Consider the following 19,124-nt stretch of genomic DNA (forward strand, 5'->3'; position numbering starts at 1 on the left):
ATCCCCCTTTAATCTCTTTTCTAAACTGAAAAGTCCCAGTCTTTTTAATCTCTCTCAGATGGAAGTTGTTCTGGACCCTTAATCATTTTTATTGCTCTTCTCTGTACCTTTTCCAATCCTAATATATCTATTTTTGAGATACAGTGACCAGAACTGCATGCAGTATTCAAGGCATGGGCGTACCACAGATTTATATAGTGGCATTGACATTTTCTCTTATCTATCCCTTTCCTAATGGTTCCTAACATTTTGTTCACTTTGAGTGCTCAATGTGATGCGGAGCAGATGTTTTCAGAGAACAATCCACAATGATTCCAATTTCTCTTTCTTGAGTGGTAACAGCTAATTTAGATCTCCTAATTTTGTATGGATAGTTGGGATTATGTTTTCCAATGTGCATTACTTTGCACTGATCAACATTGCAGTTCATATGACATTTGGTTTCCCAGTCACTCAGTTTTGTGAGACCCCTTGGCAACTCTTCAATCTGCTTTGGACTTAACTATTTTGAGTAATTTTGTATCATCTGCAAACTTTGCCACCTCACTCTTTACCCCCTTTTCCAGATTATTTATGAATATGTTGAACAGCACAGGATCCAGTACAGATCCCTGGGGGACACCACTATTTACCTCTCTCCATTGTGAAAAATGACTATTTATTCCTACCCTTTGTTTCCTGGCTTTTAACCAATTACTAATCCATGAGGGGAACTTCCATCTTGTCAGATGTTGGTTGAGTGTGTGTTCTCTCTGTTTGCTGTCCCAGCTCTGTGCAGATAGTTGGCACAGCAGACCTTGATCGAACTGCCCAATAACCACAAGCTCGTTAATAGCAAAGAAACTCGGTCAGGTTTATTGTTAAAGAAGCATGGTCCTAGTATCCCATAGACTCTACAGGACCACTAACACATGTATGCCTTTCACAGTAGACCAGCTCAGTCATAGGCTAGCTAAAGATGCTCTCTTTGAGACTCCATTTTATACACCAATACAAACAAGTTACATATTGCCCTGCCCTGTGGTTAGCTACCATCATATACCTTGTACATGTTGGTTCGATCACACTGTGGTCCTGACCTTATCTTTAAGAGAGGTCAACGTGTTCCTGTTATCTCTGGGGAATGTGTTTGTACTCATTTGGTATCAGGGTGTTCTGGTACCACCTTTCTCAAATATATTTATGCGTGTGTCCTGTACCTAGCATTTCTCAGAAATGTATGTGTTTTTGCAATATCAGCCCTATTCTTGCCTGATTCGGTGAGCCTGCTCACAGCCTGTCTCTTGTTAACTTTGCTTTATATTAGCAAGGCTTGACCACTACTTTAGTTCAGGCCTCAGGCCTCTGATACAAGGACTTATGTCTCAGACTCTCCACTACTTACCCCATGAATGCTTACTTTGTTTAAGAACCTTTGGTGAGGGACCTTGTCAAAAGCTTCTGAAAGTCCGAGTACACTGTATCCACTGGGTCACCCTTGCCTACATTTGTTGGCCCCCTCAAAGAATTCTAAGAGATTGGTGAGGCATGATTTCCCTTTGCAAAAGGCGTGTTAACTCTTCCCCAACAAATCATGTTCATCTATGTGTCTGATAAGTCTGTTCTTTACTATAATTTCAACAAATTTGACTGGTACTAAAGTTAGGCTTACCAGCCTGTAATGGCCAGGATCACCTCTGGAGCCTTTTTTAAAAATTGGCATCATATTAGCTATCCTCTAGTCATCTGGTACAGAAGTATAGCCAGCCATGGTACCTTTAGAACTTGGCCCGATGGTTCTGCTGCCAGAAAGATTTGATGGGGACCCCCGAAGTGCTGTGGTTTTCTTAACCAGTGCCACCATTTGTTCACTCTTGCAATGTATCTCAATGATCAGTTCAAAATGGGGTTTAGTATCAGTTTATTGATCAGTGAAGCCTTGGACTGGGTCTTGCTCCTCCTGGCACAGGCCAGCCCAATTCTCAATAACGTTGATGAGTTCATCCACATCTCCTTGGTAGTACTTAATGATCCAAATCACATCTCTACCACTGAATCTGCCATGCAGTTTCTTCAGCAAGGCCATCAGCCCATCTCAGCTTATACTGTCCATTTTCAGCATCTAAAAACTTGTCTCCCTTCTCCTGAACTTGCTTGAAGGCTGAGACACATTATGCAGGCTCCGGTGAGATGCAGTATTAGGCTTGGTCTACACTAACCCCCCAAATCGAACTAAGGTATGCAACTTCAGCTACGTGAATAACGTAGCTGAAGTTCGAAGTACCTTAGTTCGATCTTACCTCGGTCCACACGCGGCAGGCAGGCTCCCCCGTCGACTCCGCGGTACTCCTCTCGTCTAGTTGGAGTACCGCAGTCGACGGCGAGCACTTCCGGGTTCGACTTATCGCGTCCAGACAAGACGCGATAAGTCGAACCCAGAAGTTCGATTGCCAGCCGCCAAACTAGCTGCTGGGTATAGACGTACCCTTAGTTCAAAACTGCTCTGTCATTGTCTAAGCGATCCTGAAGAGATAAGAAGCTGCTGAGAACCTCTGACTGTGGGTAAGAGTTGGAGCAAATCTTTTGGTGCCAAAGGAATCTGCCCCAATCTTTGCTTTCCATTTCAAATACAAGATTCTGAGGGAAGGCGGGTGAGGAAAACAGAAGCTAAATTCCTAGAGGAAGGAATCCATTTCAAAAAGCTCTTATTCCAAACAAAAAAGAGGAAAACACAGAGGCAGAGGCCCTGAGACAATGTCTGTTCAGTAAACAACTTGCAGGAAGAACTTTCATTATCAAAAAACTCTGCTTCCAATCCACTGGATTTGGAAAGAAGTCTAACTCATGGGTTTTTTTCTGGCAGAGTACTAAATCCTATACTGGAGAAAGGACTTCCAAACACTTGACTATAGTTGAAAAGCAGAGACCCAATCTTTCCCTTTTCACAGTCACCACAGACCACTGATCAAAGCACTAAAAGACAGTTAAATAGAAGTTTGAGTATTGGGCCTACTCTGCAGGATGCATTTCTACAGATCCTAAGCAAATTCCTGAGTGGCTGAGGCTTGCTGGTCAGTGCCAGTAGCAACAAATTGAAGTTTGCAAGATGTCAGGTCCATTTTACTGCTGCTGCTGACAGGCTGACAGCAGCAGTGAAATTGAAGTTCACAAAAATCCAGTCACTGTTGCTGTTCAGGAAATATAAGCAGCTAAGACAGGAACTCAAACCATTTGCTCCTCTCAGTGCATATGCAGGGAAGGGAAGACCTGCATTCTCTTATCACAGCCACAATCTTCAGAAGCTGAACTGTGAAATTAACAAGAATGGAGAGGTTATTCAGCCTTTACAGTAACTGGAGTTCTCCAAGATGTGCCTCCCTATGGCTGCTCCACTTCAGGTGTGCACGCACACTATGCACTTTGACTGGAGTTCTTCAGTAGCACTACTGGTTGGCTCATGCATGTGCCCTATGCATCCTCGTGCCCCACGCAGAGGCTAGACCGGGTATGCGGGCAAACCTTCCCCATTGCACAGTCTCAGAGGAAACTCCAAAGCAGAGGGGACAGAGGACAGGTAGTGGAGTACTCACAGGGCATCTATCTCAAAGAATTCCAGCTACTGCACAGGATGAGTAACGTTTTCTTCTTTGAAATGTCCCTACTGGTACCTCAGGTGACTACCAAGAAGTACCCCCAGCTGGAGGGGGAGTTTCAGATTAGAATCCAGGACTATAGCCAAGACTGCATTCCCAAGGGCAGTATCCTATCTGGAAAAATAGACCACCACACATTGTTTGAGAAAGGTGTGTATTGAAGTCTAAGCTGCAGCCTTGCAGACCTCAGCGATGAAAACTTTCTTGAGCAGTGACACTGAGTTAGAGAGCGCCCTTGTGGATTCGGCCAGTACCCTAGAAGGAGGCTGTATATCAATAGATTCAGAACAGGAAATGACATCCAGAAATCCACCTAGAGAGCTTCTGTATGGAGACTGCAGACCAGGGTTGGGCAACCTTTCAGAAGTGGTGTGCCGAGTCTTCATTTATTCACTCTAATTTAAGGTTTCGCGTGCCAGTAATACATTTTAACATTTTTAGAAGGTCTCTTTCTATAAGTCTATAATATATAAACTAAACTATTATTGTATGTAAAGTAAATAAGGTTTTTAAAATGTTTAAGAAGCTTCATTTAAAATTAAATTAAAATGCAGAGCCCCCCGGACAGGTGGCTAGGACCCGGGCAGTGTGAGTGCCACTGAAAATCAGCTCATGTGCCGCCTTCAGCACGCGTGCCATAGGTTGCCTACCCTTGCTGTAGTCCCTTTAGATCTGTCAGCAATTGACATGAACGGTCCAGGAGACTTCCTACAGGACTTGGTTGAGTCCAGATAGAAGGGTAATGCCCTCCTGACATCCAGTTTGTGTACAACAGCATCCTTCCTGGTCTGGTGTGGTTTTAGGGGGGGGGGGGGAAGAGAGAGAGAGAACAGATGGATGACCTGGTTAATCTGAAACTTGGGCAATACCTTAGGTAGGAATTTAGATCACACAGACGTAATAAAACATCCTTGAAAAATACTATAAAGAATGAATCTGCCATTAAAGCTCCTATTTCCCGGACTTTTCAACAGTCTTCATGGATAGGTTAAGAGCCATTGATTCAAAGGGAGGTCTCATAAAAGACACCTGAATATGAAGTTCAGATCCCAAACAGGAGTGGCTCTTTTACCCGAGGGAAAAAAGGTTCCCCAATCCTTTGATAAATTTAATTGTTGCAGGGCTAACCACACGGAGAATCCGTCAACTGAGGAATGAAAGGCCGTTATAGCCACCAAGTGGATTCGGACAGAAAGATAATCCTGTCTTTTGATTTCAGGAGGAAGCCTTGAACAGTGGAGAGCGAAGAATGAGTAAGTGGAAGATGCTGCTGTTCACACCAATTGTTGAATCATCTCCACTTTGGAAGGTAAGTATTTTGGGTGGATTATGTCCTGCTGTTCAACAATACCTGTTGTACTTCCACAGAGCAAGCAGTGCTCCCAGGAACCACTGAGGAATCATACCTTGAAGGTTACGTACTCTTAAGTTGAAGAACCCAACCAGCATCTTAAGGAAGTAGATGAGGAGTAGCCAGAAGGCTGATTGTTTGGCAGACATCCAGGTAAGATCATGCCTCTCTTGGCCATGTCAGAGTCGATTTCCTGCCTCAATAAATACTCATGAGAGGGGTCCCAGAAGAGGGACGGGGAAGGGAGGTAAAAATGGATGGAGCACCTCAATGTTATGACTTCTAAGATCCATTTGTCGGATGTAATCTATTCTCATGACAGTTGAAAATGGGAGAGTGTCCCCCCGAAGGGAGGGAGATGGGCAAACTGTTGCAACTGGAGATGCAAAAAAACAGGGATGATTCAGACCCTCAACCAGCCTGTCAAAACTGATGTTTTAATAATGAGAAGGGTTCTGTAGTTGAACCAGGTGTAGTGAATTGACTATTCTTCTGAAATCTTGATTTCCTCCTCAGAAGCTCAGGTTGGAATCCAGACAACTGAATGGGGTGGGATCTCCATTTACTTGCAGGTGTGTAGATTCCAAGAGATCTCAAGGTGGCTCTGGAGTCAACACCTGGAAATTACTCCGTTTTCTCAGTAAAAAGTTTAAAACCATCAAAGGGAAGATCCTCAACTGTATTTTGGACCTTCATATGGAATCCAGAGAGCTGGAGCCAAGATGCCGGCCATGTAACAATTGTTGTGGAAATGGAAGGAGCAGCAGTATCAGTGACATCCAGGGAGGCCTGTACAAGTGTTGTCAAGCAGCCAACCCACAGCTATGATGGCTTGGACCTGCTCTCAATGTTCTCTTGGAAGGTGTTCAATAAAGGAGTGAAGCTTGGAATAGTTGGTGTGATTATGCTTTGCCATAAAAGCGTGGTAATTGGCAATCCTAAACTGCAGGGTTGCCAATCAATAGCTCTTACGTTCAAAAAGATTAAGATGTTTGAATCTTGTTGTATGGCATCAATTTAGTGTGGTGCCATCTTCCACATTTGTTTACAGCCTCAGCGATCAAGGAATTAGGAGAAGGATGGTAAATAAAAATTCAGAACCCTTGGCGGGAGAGAATACTTTATCAGCACACTTGCAAATAGGTGGTACTGTTGCCAGCGTCTACCAAATAGTCTTGGCAGGATCCAGAAGTGTCTCATAAATGGGCAAGGCCAGTCAAGCAGACGATGATGTTTGTAAAATGTCCAACAGTTTGTGCTGTGACTTCAAGGGGTGCCTGCAAAGAATCTGCCACCTTCTTTCACAAGGCCCTGAAACTGTCAACCAGGGAGAGTGAGGGAGACATCATGGCCTCGTCTGGAAGAGATATTAGCTGTGAGGTGGTGTCCTTTTCCACCGTAGCCTCTTTCTCCTGCTGCTCAGATAGCCAAGCGGAAACAGATGGAGGAGGACTGTCTAGATGATTCCAGCAAGCAAGGCTAGAGGCTCTAGAAAATTGCTGATGGCAGGCTGCCCAAGAGTCCCAATATGGCCACTGAAGGGAACCATACAGAACATTATTATTCATACCAATGAGGAGGCGCTTCAAAGTGTATCCTCCAAGAATCACCCCTCTTCCTGTAGGTATCAGTAAGAGGACTCCAGTAATGGTAAGTGGAGTAGGAGAGCCACACACTGAGATTTGAGAGACTGAAGAAATGTCACCATCTAGTGGGGGAGTTCAACCAGAGAACAGGGAAAATCAGGTAACTCCAGGGAAAGATGTAGTTCCTGTGACCACATGGATCTCGGTACCAAAATGCGCTCAGTACCCCTCAAAAAGGGAGACTCTGGGTCTTCAGCATATTTAAATTCCTGCAATGCCAGATGAATAAATAAAATAAAATAAAATAAATAAATTAATGGAGATATCCTATCTCCTAGAGCCGGAAGGGACCTTGAAAGGTCATCGAGTCCAGCCCCCTGCCTTCTCTAGCAGGACCAATGAACTATTCAGTCTGTTCAAGTAGATCCCTTGCAGAGGAAGTTGATGGTACCAACAATGTTGATTGCCTGGATGCAGGTATAGACTGATGCAGCCACTTAGGCATCTGCGGTACCAGGGCTCTTGGAAATTGGAGGCTACCAAGGAATATCCATCAGTACTGACTTGCTAGAACCAGTCTCTCCCACTTTTGAGTTGGATGAATCCTACTAGTACCAAAGGTGGTTTAGGTACTGAAACATAGTTGGAGCCTTGGCCTTCAGAAGAGCACAGGGACTTGGGAGCACCATCGGTACTGGAGGAGCCTGGAGCCCCAACAGTATGAGGACAGGAACCTGCCCAGTCAACTTATGAGGAGACTGAGGTCTTTTCAATATGGGCTCTTTGTTGGGAGAATCAGAACTCCTTTTCTTAGAGACCTTCTCAGAGGTCTCTAAAGTCTTTCCATTAGAAGATCTAAGTGAACAGTGAGCTGAAGTCAACAAGGCATTGTGTGTGCTTGAAAAGTGGTGTACAGGGAGGATCTAGTAACCTTGGTCCAAAGTGGGACAAAGAGTGCTCCATCATAAGCTGTCTCAACTTGATCCCCTAGTTCTTCCTTTCCATAGAAGTCCAACTTCTTTAAGAGCAGGGAAAGTCTTTCTCCAAGGCAACAAACACCAGAAAGGCCTGTCGTGGACCAGGATCACTTCCTGACAAGTGAGGCAATGTCTGAACCCTGGTAATGCTGGCATACCCCTTCAACGGAGAGAGAACCTCCCAGGAAGAGGAGGGTGGAAATAAAGAGGACAAGGAGCAATCCTCTTACAAAAAACTGACACATCCAATTAAATCATACCAAACTACTAACAACTAGCCAAGGCAAGTTTGACTGATTGAAGCAGGCATGCTGGATACTCCATCTCAGGCCGAAGTGAATCACCCATACAGCCCTATATAGTCTTGCTGCTGGATACAAGGTAGGGTGCAGGAGTGGGCAGACAGGCACCGCTACCAAAAATTGCCAAAGGCACACGTGCACCTAAAGTGGAGCACCCATAGGGATGCTACTCAAAGAAGAAATGGTTTCACTGTTCCTCAGAATACTGAGCAACTGACTTCATTCTTAGAAATTACATCCTCTGCCTAGGTAAGCAGAGTAACACAAAAGGACAATGATTGTGTGCTGCTCAATGCCCCTCCCTATCCCCACAAGATGAGAGAGTAGGAGGGTGCTATTCTACACCCTTTTCCAACAAGGCCACTATGAAAGACATGACCCAACCAACAGTCCTGAGACAGATCCCTGATGGGAGTCCAGTTCCTCTCCTTTCCCAGCAGCTTAACAGGTACACATGCTGGGCTTCCCAATTAGGTGCTCATCTCTGAAACCTGCTGGGGGCCCACCTGTATTTTTTATATGAGTTGCCTGCTTGTAGGATTCTGGAACATTTTTCAAGTCCTGGTCTTTATACCATCTAATGCTTTAAGAACCCATTTGATGTAGAATATTTACAAAACTATATCTGACAGATAAGGTGGGTGTGGTAATACCTTTTATTGGAACAACTTCTGTTGGTGAGCGAGAGAAACTTTCGAGCCACACAGAGCTGTTCTTCTATTTGACAACTGACTCAATAAAAGATATCCCCTCACCCACCTTGTCTCTCTAATATCCTGGGACCAACACTGCTACAATTTATCTGTCAGATGCGATGTAAGACGACAGAGTTCCCTGCAGTCTTGAGGATGAGAGATACTTAGTTCACTACATAACAGATGAGAATTTTTTTTTTAAATAAACCTCAAGAGTTAAACATAATACACCATATGGGAAAGTTAGAGAATTTACAGTCAAGAAGCTTTCTGGGACCTTCCATGTCTGAATCTGAACTGTGAAGTGTAGCCTTCTCCCTCATTCTTGGGAGTTAGATAACCTTTAGACTGTTAAACTGAAAACCCAAGTAAGGAAGCTCAAAGTTAAGGCTGATGATATTGGTGTGAGTGAAAGATGGAGTATGTCTAACCCTTCCTCTTTCAAATTATCAAATATTCACTATGAGCAGATCAGAACCAGCCTTCATTTCTAGCATTAATCCCACCCTCTCTCTCCTTTGCACACACCTTCCCTCCTAAATTAAGTTGTCTCAATCTTACAGTTCACTGTTTTTTAAAGTTACAGGCTCAATAATGTTTAAATAAAAATGTACACTGTTAAATAAGCCAATACTACATAATTATCTGCTTTTTACTTGGCTATGCTGTACTATTTAGACATAATACCAGACTGGTAATTACATATTTTATAGGAAACTATGCCAAAAAGAGTCAGTCCAGTTTCTTGACTGATAAGAAGAACCTATAATCCGAAGTTCAACACAATCTAGAACAAATACCAACACACAACCAGATGACTGCGCAGTTCCCTAGGGAAAATGTAATTCCATAATGGTTTGAACAACACTCCCACTTTGAATGCTGGTTTAGGCTGTCATACAATAGAACTAATTTATTGTTTCAGGCTTAAACATCAATCCAACAAAAGCATCTGAACTGCATAAAACTAAATGCTTTATAAACAACACTAAACCAGAAACCCCCAACATGCACATTTTTATACAGAGTAGATTTAAAGTGTTTCTATAAACCATATTAGTCTATTTAGAAAATGTATCACACTGAAACTATGTTAACAGAGTACAGAGTTTTGTAAAAGCTACAAGATTAATCCTATGTTAAAATGAAGTAAAATATCACCATTCACGATGACTATCCCCCTGAAGAAAACAGAAAAAACAGAACATTAGAAAAAGTTTCCCTGGCTAGTGTTCCTGTTTTTTCCCTTTTGCTATTAGAAGCTCATGGTTTAAAAGGGGCTCTCTCTAGTATCCTCGATACTCCTTCTTGAGGTAGTTTGATATTGGAAGTTATTAGTAGGGATGTAATCCCAGTGCTACAAATTCTGCATTTTTCCCTGCAGGATTGCAGAGAAGATGGAATACAGAGCTTTGCAAGTTAGGAAAATGAATGAATACAGGGGAATCTAACTTGTACTAATGATAGGCCTATAATGAATTACTTGCTGTTTCTCAAGATTCAGTTAATGCAAACTGAATAAGGAAACCAAAGCTATTTTGCTCATTTGACAAGTGTAATTTAGTTTTATTTATAATAAATCAGAGTATACTAATAAATGTTAACACACTTTATAAAAGTAATTAAATCTTAATAGGAGATCTCACTACAGCACTATTAAATCTTTCCAAAAAGTAAGGAGTATGAATTACAAATGAAATCAGATGTAAGTGCTTTCCTCAGAATGAAAGTGTGTCTTTAAGAGGTCACCTAAAACACCATATGGTGCTGCTATCGTTCTGTTCACTGTACAGGTCCCCAAATTACTGATGTTCTAATCCTGGAATTTATTTTTAAAGAAGTATTCTGCTTCATTACTGTCCCAGCCCACTAATTTATAGGTTTGTTATAAAATCCTAGCCCTCTTAAGCAGATATATATATATACTGGCAGGTCTATAGGAGGTCAGACTTTACAAAATGAGAGGTTCAACACACCAGCAACCACAGACATGACAACCAGATTTCACCTGAGGCATTGTCTTGGTTATTCAGTTTCGGCTATACGGAGAGAAGAGGACAAGTACCCCACTATACATATTCTCCATCTCATCACCTGCCTGCATCACACACACACGCACACACACACGGCTCCCTGACCCCAGAGGGCATTACCTCCTTTCGGTCTCTCTTCTGGAGACATACTGTTAAAGGATTATAGTAATTTCCAAATAGCAAGAGAAATTGCTCATCCAAGGCACTCAAATACCATAGTAGCGGGAAGCATACAAAAACTTGAACAGAGGATGGCAAGCAGGAAGTTTTCCGACCACTTTCTGCAGAAGGTAAGTTTTCATTTTTTTTTTTAATTATCTAGCTCTTATGGTTGAGAAGGCCTGCAAAATGTGAATGGAATAAAGTGATCATTTACTGCTGTCTTCCTGGTTCTACAGACAGCTCCAATACCCCTGCTGCTTCTCAGCACCAACAATCTGCAGCAAAGTGAAAACTGACCCAAAGTCTCACCAGTTTTCACTGCTTTTTTCAGACCTCTAGGCAGCAATGAAACTGAAAAGAATCAGGTCAATTTCATTATGCCAAGACTTCAGAAAGTTGAGAGCAACAGCAAAGGCAGACATCAAAGCTATTATTTGGGGAAATGGTCTAAAAAAATGACAACTAGGAGAAGGGTCAAGTATTAGAAACTGACTCTCAGCAGCAACAAAGCAGAGGGATGAATTCAGGAAAGCTACCCCTGTTTAGTGCCTGCCACCATTTTCATATCACTCTGAGGGCTTGTCTACACTACTGCGTGGGGTCGATTTAAGATGCGGAACTTCAGCTACAAGAATAGCGTAGCTAAAGTCGACATACTTAGATCTACTTACCCTGGCGTCTTCACTGCAGTAAGTCGACAGCTGACGCTCTCCCGTCAACTCTGCTTGCGCTTCTCGTTCTGGTGGAGTCCCGGAGTCGACGGGAGAGTGCTCAGCGGTCGATTTATCACATCTATACTAGACATGATAAATTGACTTCTGCCGGATCGATTAGTACACGCCGATTCAGTGGGCAGTGTAGACAAGCCCTCAGATGATAGATTTAGTGCTTCAGCCACAAGAAGTCTAGTTACAATTTTAACTCCAATACCTGGCTTTATGGGGTTGGGGTGAAGCAGAACGGAGACATTATAAAGGAGGCGGCAGAGAACATAAGGCAAGGAAAGGAACAAGAGAGAAGAGGGAATTAACCAAAGGTAGCTCAGGAAAAAAGAAATGTTGAGTGAAGACAGGAAGGAAAAGAAAATACCAGAGGATCTAGTAAGTAGTATTGACTGAAGAATACTTGGCAAATATTTAATGAATGTTATCATTGTTCATCAAATACTGTACTCCACTAATACTTGTTTGTGGTTTTCAACCAGCACAGTAGCTAGGCAAATACTACTCTGCACATACACTACTTCTGGGGGTATTATCAAATATATTCAATGAATATTTCTTCTACTATTCATTCAGCTGTAGTAGTAAGTCACATTTAAAAATATCTATTAAACTAAAAGTTGTTAAATACCATATTTAACAGTATTTGAAATATACTGTCAAGTGGCCTAGAGCTATTTTTCTTTTTTTAAATTGCAGGGGGCATGGTAGCAAATATTTTCATCCAGGCGTATTACTTATAGCCCAAGGCCTAAACTATCAAATTTTTGAAGCCCTGATTTTTCTTCTACACAGACCAATACCTTGATAATTATTTCCTCCACTTAGCCAACAGGACACCATACTGTACTTCAGAAAGAGTGCTGGGGACTAGTTACAGTCGAGACCTTTCAAAAGCATAGTATGGGCTCTAACTGCAATTTCAGTAGCATTTTCAAGGACTCTAAGAAAGGCAAGTTTTCATCTTTGGCCTTAGGTTGCATGTACCCAAGCATTCAACACACCCAGGATTTAAGTGCATATAACATCAAATCAGCCACTTGTCTTTGAGGGAAGAGTGGTCATATTATTGTTTACATCTTACAATAAAGAAAATATTCAACTTAAAGAAAAAAAATATTTTTTTTTTGAAAAATTAGTTTTCTCTTAGTCTGTATCTCAAATCTTGTTGCCTATCTTTGAAGTTACCTTAAAAAAAAATCCTTGACTACTCCCCACTTCTCAAAGTTCTGAAGGGCACTAGCAATATAACTAAATGCTTAAGGAAGAAGAGTTACACCTATCAAGTCCAACATTTGTACCCACTAGTTTCTTTGATACATGCTTTATGCATTTTGAAACAAAAAAAACTGCCTGTAACTTCCTTAAACTACAATCCTAGGCCCCAAGCCTACAAGCAGACTGCTGAGCCCAGGTAGAACAATGTACCACCTTTGCACTACAAATTGCACAATCAGGGCCCTAAAGTGGTGATTTCATACATTCTACATCTTCAAATCAAGGACATAATTGGACACAGCTTTAAAAATCTACCCCACAGAGGTAAGTGGAAAGCTGTCTCTAGCTGTCTGGTGGGGGGTAGTGAGCTTAAAGTCCTCAATTTCTGTAAAAACTAAGTTTTTGTTTTTTTAATAAGTTCTTATTTCTCACTCTTATGATTGCAAAGATAGCCCAGATTCTAAGAGAATGAGAACTGATTACATGTTTTCATGAGCCTGCAGACAGGCAACTCCTGTACCTCTGCTAATGTTCACAGTAGCATCAGAGTATATAAAGAAGAAACTGGAAGTTTCACTGTGTACCATGTGAGCAGAAATGAAACTCAAATCAGGTCAATTCAAGCTGCTGCATCAGAAAGCTACCAGCAGTGGCAACTGCAGACATGAAAGAGTAATTCATGGTAGTGAAGAATTTTGCAGATTGCATGGAGAACTTGCTCCCGACCCAAATCCCTACAGTAGAAAAAAGGTTCCAAGGGATGGGTAAAGTAGTAGAAACCCTCCCCCCGCATACACTGAAGAAGCTCTAAGGAAAAGTGGAAAGAAGAAACAGTCTCTTCTTCCCTTTCAGCAGCTAGAGGGGAGCAGTAAGTTTCAGCCACCTTTTATCAAAAGCTGCTGTGATAGCAAGGCTCAGGGACAGCAACCAGACTCAAGTCTCAAAAGCTGTGTGTGACCATTCATTGCTCCTGGACATCACTTGTAAAGTCCCCACCCTCATCTTTCATATCTATCTCTGGCGCACAGTCACCTGGTTTTCCAAGTGTATCTATTAATTTTGGAATACCAATAGTAATTTCTGGTTCAGAAACTGGTATGGAAGAGACCTCCATTTTTCCTTTTGTACCACCCTCAGATTTGAATCTGAAGTCGTTATTGAAACTTCAGCTTGAGTGTGACGCTTTAAAATTTGCATGTTGACTGTATAATTTTGTATTTTGTTCTTATAAATTTAAACATAAGCCATAATCTAAACAAGTAACTAGATTACTGAAAATTTGTAATATCCATCACCACCTTGTTTAAAAGCTTTTTTTAAATTGCTGATTAACTTCAGTAGACAAGAGATCTAATTTATGTTGTCAATCCCATATCAGGAATTCTATGCACAGATCCTGCTGTTTCCTAATTTTTGGTTCCTGGCTACTACTTATAACAAGGCATTCTGGGATTTTACTTTCACTGCTTTCTTACCACTGACCCTATAAAGTTATCTCCTGTTCAGACTTGTCTGATTACATCTGTTGTACATTAACTTACCAGTATGTTGAAAATCTTGGCCCATGAACACTCAATTCTCCAAGTGTGTTCCATCAGATGAGACAACCGCTTTTACTCAAATTTGTTTTTACATTACCTTTATTAAATAATTGACAAGCTTCCCCTCTATTCTCATTTTATTTCCAGAATATGTTTGTGTTGGTTTAATCCATTTTACCTTTCTAAAATCTAAACCCTGAAGCAAAATTAAATACTGAAGTTCAAACATGGCATTCTAAAGGTCCAAAAATAAGTGAACACAATTGATATTAATAATGAAGGATATCTGATAAGATGCACATGCCTAAGACATGCAAATATAAAAACAGCACAACATTCATGAAGTTTCTCTCTTACATATTTTCGTTTATAAAAAAAATGTGGCCTCTTCTAACTGGGTGGCATTTTACATTTCCAACGGTAATTGAGTGAACATGTTGCCATGGTAACAATGGAACAGTGCAATAATTTTGTTGCCTTGTAATTGCTGGATATTTGTATACAAGCAGCTGAGCTTTCTTAATTCAATGCCCCCTCAAATCTTTCAGGCAGACTCTGGAGCTACAACAGCATCTTTTAATGTGAAAACTCTAAAACAACTTCTGATCTTTCAACCACTATTAGAATTCAAAGCAATGACAGGCCACATTACAAAAAAGAAATCCTGTCAAGAATCAGGCTACATAAACTTTTGTGTTCCTTAGCTTTTTTTAAATATTGCCCTTTTTAAGAGCTCTCATTTAGATAGATAACTTCCGGTAACTTTTGGCCACAATCGAAGGCACTGACAGTAGTGAACACCGCACAAGTCACTTTTATTGATGCTATGTAACAGCAGTAAATCCAGATGTACTCTGATGCCTTTCTTCAATAAGAGTGAAACTCACCTTAGGTACAGAGTGCAAATACAAGGCTCTCTACATGACTTAAATCTCGCATTGAGGCTATGCAGAAAGTAAAATACAGGCATCTCTACACTAGCCCATATAGACAGATGTGGATGAGGTGAGACCAGAGGATCCATACTGTGACTGAGTGACCCCAATACACAACTACTACATTCTCAGTGTCTTGATTCCAGGTTGGTGGGTGACTTTTGCCTGCCCAATCCACCCACACTTCTCTCACAGACAGCTCAGTTACTTGTGAAATAAACTTCCATAAACTCCCCCCTAAAATATTAGGCAAATCTACAGTAATGGACATTCTGTTAAATCCAGAACGTCAACATTTTAAAAGTGACAAGTCTAATTTATGCAAAGCTTTATACGAAAGCTGTCACAGCATATCTAATGACAAACTGAAAAAACCTTCAGTGTCATGCAAATATGTACATAAGCCACTTAATATCATTACATGTATTTTGAAGAAACAGAATGCATCAGCTTTACCTCCCTGCAAATGGTATGAGGTATCTTGGTATAATGTCAAATAATCATCATGTAATAAAAGTGAGTTTGCTTACGAGGTCATGCTGTGCTTACAATGCCACACACACACACAAAATCAAAAGATTAAAGAAACTAGTATTGCATACAGCATCTTTCCTGATGAATTCCTGCAGCATAAATCCAAACAGCAGCTCAGTATCACCTCCCTTCCCACTGCTCCAAATACATTATAATTATTTTTTTTAAACTATGACATGAAAATTGTTGCACAAACCAACATTTCATACAGTAAAACTCCCTTTTAAACACACAGCAATTCAGGGGGGAAGGGAACAAGGCACAGTGCAGGGGTAGGCCAGAATGTTACCCATAAGTTTGATTTGATACTGTCATTTTGTGTTGTATATTAACAGTTTAACAGCCTAAAAGTACTCATGAATATTTGTCATACAAAACAATCTACTGTCCACTCTTACCATAATAAGACAGAATTATTTTTTTGTTTGCCAATTAATAAGTATCTATTTGGCTCATAAGTGGACAAGCAGAATTTTGTAATGCTGATTTACTGGTATCTCAAACAAGGTAATGAAATACAAAAACTACCATAAGCATGAAATGCATAAGACTCCCACATAAGTCTTTACATAAAATACATTTAAATTACCATAAAGATCAAAACAGCTACTCTGAATGGGTATCAGCATCAGATAAAGTCACTTTTGAATAATACAATACATACATGTATAGCCTGGACTATCGTCATATTAGCACAGGCACATATGCAGAAGGTGTAATAGGGGACAATAATCATATTTTAAAAAACTTTTACAAGAACACAGGCCACTGCATAGCTTTGTTTTGTGCCATCTCCCAAATACTGGAATTATAACTAAGCATTCAAAGCAGTAATCGATTACAGTTTAAAGAGCCATCTGCACCTCTTTACCCCAGCAGTCTCCTTTAGGTTTTATTTCTCAGCTATGAATAATTCAACTACCAAAATTGCCATTTTATCTAAGAGTTTATTTCCTAAATGTAATACAGACATAGTACTATCCTGTCAGGATTTTTTTAAATTAATTGTCACTCATAATTTAAAGGGAAATTTTGATTTTTGTTTTAATTGGTTTAAAAAGCAGAATTGTAAACAGCTTAATCAATTTGCAAGTGAGCTCAGCCCTTTTAATGCCAGAACCCCGCACCCATACCCCTACCCCTTCACAGAACATGTCTTCACTATTAACTGGGTGAGATAGACACACAGCTCTGCACAGGGAATTGAGAGAGATATTTGGGCAGTAGGATGGATGGAGGATGTGAGTACACACAAATCCTCCCTGCCTCCATCTGCAAGGGTCACCCTGCTGCAGGGACAGATTCACACACACACACACACACACCAGTGCCTGTGACAGCCTGCCAGCCCCCCAACACACAGTGCTGGACGGACAGCCAGAGACACAGACACACACAGCAACCCTATACACAGACATGCTGACTGCTGGACAGAGACAGCCAGACACATACCCCCACCCCTCCCCCGGCACACAGCACAGTTGTTGGGCAACACACACACAGCGACTGCCAGACAGACACACACAGCCCCCCCCCCCACCCAATACACAACAGAGCCACTGCCAGACAGACAGACATACACACACGCTACCACACACACACACTGGGGCTGCTGGACACACAGATAGACAACTCCCCACTTACACACACGTGCACACAGTGACTGCTGGACACCCACCCAAGTGACTGCCAGACAAACACAACCTCCCCCCCCCTCCCCACCGCGCACACACAGTGACTGTCGGAAAGGGACACCCACACCCATACACAGAGTGACTGCCGGACAGACACAATCGCCCCCCCCCACACACACACACACAGTGACTGCCGGACAGACAACCTTCCCCTCCCTCCCCCCGACACACAGTGACTGCCGGACAGACATAGACATATATATACACACACAAGCACACATCCCGAGTTACTGTCATAGTCCACACACATACAGCGACTGCCAGACAGACACAACCCCCCCCCCCCCCGCCACACACACACACACACACACACGTGACGGCCGGACAGACACACACACAAGTGACGGCCGGACACGGACACACACGGGAGGAGGCTGTCGGACAGAGACACCCAGCCCCGCCCCCTGCTCTGCGGGAGACTCTCGGGCCGCGGTCCCCAACCCCTTAGTGGCAGGAGGCGGCGGCGTCGTAGCCGCTCCCCGCTCCACTCACCCCAGCTGCATCGCTCCCCACCGAGCCCCGCTCAGCAGCGAGGCGGCGGCAGCGCTGCTCACTGAGCGGGGGTGGGGGGAGGGTGGAGTCGCAGAGACCCGGAGGGGGCGGGACGTACCACAGCCCCGGCCCCACCCGGCTCATTCACAAAAACCCAAGCCACGCCGAACCGCCAGAGAGCGGAGCCCGCATGCCCCGCGTTGAATGGCCCCACCAAGGGTCAGTCACCTCACGACCCGCCCCCGACTCCACTTCGTCCTCCCCTATTGGTGAGCTGACGGAGCCCCGCCCTCTCATCGCTGCTACCTAATCACAGTGCAGCGTGAACCTTTAAGGGGGCTCAAACGCACCCGCCACTGCAGTGAAGACGCCCCACATTGGTGCTCCGACCTGCCCATCAACCTCCTGCCCGGAACCCTCCGCGTTCGCCACTCAGACCAGAGAGAAAAATAGCCGTGCGCGACCCATCCCTTTAAGGACCCAGCGGACGGGAGCAGCCTCAGCAGAATTAAAAGCCGGAAGACAAAAATATCCGCAGCTTTAAAGGGGCCGCGCAGCGGCTGCCTCCGTATAGATGCGGGCACACGTTGCACGGCCCGCGCGGGTCGGGGGAGCTAGGTACTGACCTGTGCGGCGGCAGCAGGCGCTCGGGGTGGTGGCAAGCCACGGGGAGGGCCCGGCGCTGGGCGGACACAGCGGCGCGCGCGCCACCAACGGAATCAGCCCGTGATGGGATCCGCCATTTTGGAATTTTTAGATGGAAAGTCACGTGGTGCGACCATTTTTTCCCTCCGCCAATCAGGAAGCGGCAGCTATTTTTAGCACAACCCCAACCCCCACCCCCGAAGAGGCGCGATGGGGGGGAGTGTGGGCAGGGAGCTGGTTGCGTGGGGGGGGAGTGATGCGGCGGGTGGGCCTGCGAGCCGTGGGATGGGGCGGCGGGAGCAGGGAGCCATGGGGGGGGGCAGGAGGGATGGGGCACAATGTAGGGTAGGGAGCTGTGGGGGAATGGGGCACAATGTGGGGCAGGGAGCTGTGAGGACGGGGGTGCAGAAGGGATGGGGCGCAATGTGGGGCAGGGAGCTGTAGGGAGGGGGTGGTAGGTATGGGGTGCAGTGTGGGCCAGGGAGCTGTGGGGAAGGGGGTGCAGGAGGGATGGGGCGGTGGGAGCAGGGAGCTGTGGGGGGTGAGGGAGGGATGGGGCAGTGGAAGCAGGGAGCCCTGGGGGTCAATGTGGAGGGTGGGGGTGA

At 43.6% G+C, this 19,124-nt stretch overlaps 1 protein-coding gene across 10 annotated transcripts in view; it reads right to left on the reverse strand.

Moving 5' to 3' along the window:
• Positions 1 to 18,659, reverse strand: part of HDAC4 (histone deacetylase 4) — a 438,771-nt gene extending 420,112 nt beyond the window's left edge. For 4 of the 10 annotated variants that reach the window (XM_005299905.3, XM_005299903.3, XM_008163408.3 and 1 more), the window contains exon 1: positions 18,501 to 18,659. The gene's annotated coding sequence lies outside the window, so the exon portion shown is untranslated. Of the gene's footprint in view, positions 1 to 17,874; positions 18,083 to 18,500 lie in introns of those variants that run through there. The other 6 variants (XM_008163409.3, XM_008163407.3, XM_065562158.1 and 3 more) reach the window with 4 other exon arrangements.
• Between the last annotated feature and the right edge of the window lie 465 nt (positions 18,660 to 19,124).

The sequence above is a fragment of the Chrysemys picta genome, chromosome 11 (assembly GCF_011386835.1).
Source record: "Chrysemys picta bellii isolate R12L10 chromosome 11, ASM1138683v2, whole genome shotgun sequence".
Classification (NCBI taxonomy): domain Eukaryota; kingdom Metazoa; phylum Chordata; order Testudines; family Emydidae; genus Chrysemys; species Chrysemys picta.